Source organism: Ornithorhynchus anatinus, chromosome 2 (assembly GCF_004115215.2).
Source record: "Ornithorhynchus anatinus isolate Pmale09 chromosome 2, mOrnAna1.pri.v4, whole genome shotgun sequence".
Classification (NCBI taxonomy): domain Eukaryota; kingdom Metazoa; phylum Chordata; class Mammalia; order Monotremata; family Ornithorhynchidae; genus Ornithorhynchus; species Ornithorhynchus anatinus.
This window is the reverse complement of record NC_041729.1, coordinates 165,936,877-165,938,555: the sequence shown is the minus strand read 5'-3', so window position 1 is coordinate 165,938,555 and position 1,679 is coordinate 165,936,877.

The following is a 1,679-nucleotide window of genomic DNA, read 5'->3' as shown; positions in this document are numbered from 1 at the left end:
TCCCGCCTCCTTTCTGGATGAGCCGTCGGCCCCCGTGGTAGGTAGCCGCGGGAGGGGAGGGGGAGACCGGCCCGGATCGCCACGGGCCCGGAGCATCGACTTGGACTCTGTCCTTCCGTTCTCTTTTATTAATAATAATAATAATAATAATAATAATAATGTTGGTATTTGTTAAGCGCTTACTATGTGCCGAGCACTATTCTAAGCGCTGGGGGAGATACAGGGTCATCAGGTTGTCCCACTTGGGGCTCACAGTCGTCATCCCCATTTTACAGATGAGGGATCTGAGGCACTGAGAAGTGAGTTGCCCAAAGTCACACAGCTGACAGGTTGGCGCAGCCGGCATTAGAACCCATGACCTCTGACTCCAAAGCCCGTGCTCTTTCCACTGAGCCACGCTGCTCCTCCGATTCCTTCATCCGTTCCGTGGAGCGGATCGAGGGCCGACTGTCTGCCGACCGCCGTATTGAGCGCTTGGGAGAGGGCAAGAGAGCGGTAAATGGGTACATTTCCTGCCCGCAACGAGCTCAAAGTCTAGAGATGACTCCCCCTTTCTCATAATAATGGCATTTGTTAAGCCCTTCTAGGTGCCAAGCACAGTTCCAAGCGCTGGGGGAGATCCAAGGTGATCAGGTTGTCCCACGCGGGGCTCACAGTCATCATCCCCATTTTGCAGATGAGGTCACTGAGGCCCAGAGAAGTGACTTGCCCAAGGTCACACAGGAGACAAGCGGAGGCGGGATTCGAACCCACGACCTCTGACTCCCAAGCCCGGGCTCTTTCCACTGAGCCACGCGGCTTCTAGACGGCGAGCCCGTCGTCGGCTAGGGATCGTCTCTGTCCCTTGGGGAATTGTACTCTCCAAGCGCTTAGGAAAAGCGCTCTGCACGGAGTCGGCGCTCACTAAATACCACTGGATAAATGAACAAACGAAAGAGGAGCTAGCGTGCGGGTATTGAACGGGGATAAGGCAATCAGCGGGGTGAGGATGATGGAGAGGTGGCGAGGCCTAGCGGTTGGAGCCCGGGCCCGGGAGTCCCAAAGTCCCGGCTTCTCGTCCCGGCTCCGTCCCTCCTCCTCTGCCCGGTGACCTCGGGCAAGTCACTTCCCTTCTCTGGGCCTCAGTCACCTCATCTGGAAATGGGGATGAAGACCGCGAGACCCAAGTGGGAGACGGGACTTTATCCAACCCGATCAGTCTGTATCTAAAAGAGCCCGGGCTGGGGAGTCAGAGGTCATGGGTTCGAGTCCCTGCTCGGCCACTTGTCAGCTGTGGGACCGTGGGCAAGTCACTTCACTTCTCTGGGCCTCAGTTCCCTCAGATGGAAAATGGGGATGGAGACTGCGAGCCCCACGCGGGACGACCTGATGACCCTGTATCTACCCCGGCGCTTAGAACAGTGCTCGGCCCACAGTAGGTGCTTAATAAATACCGTTATTATTGTTATTAAAAATTGAAAGGGGGAGAGGGGACGGGGGACAGACACGTAAGGAAGATGAAATTGTGCCTCCGGACGACGTGAAGAAGAGAAGGCCGCGTAGGGGCCGTGGCAGGAGGAGCAGGGTATGGGGCTCCGGCGATTCAGAGGTCCCAGTCCCGCCCGCGGCCCCGGCGAGCCCTCCGGCCGCGGCCGCCCGTTCTCCCCCAGAGTTTTTGGAGAGACGACCGCGCGGACCCC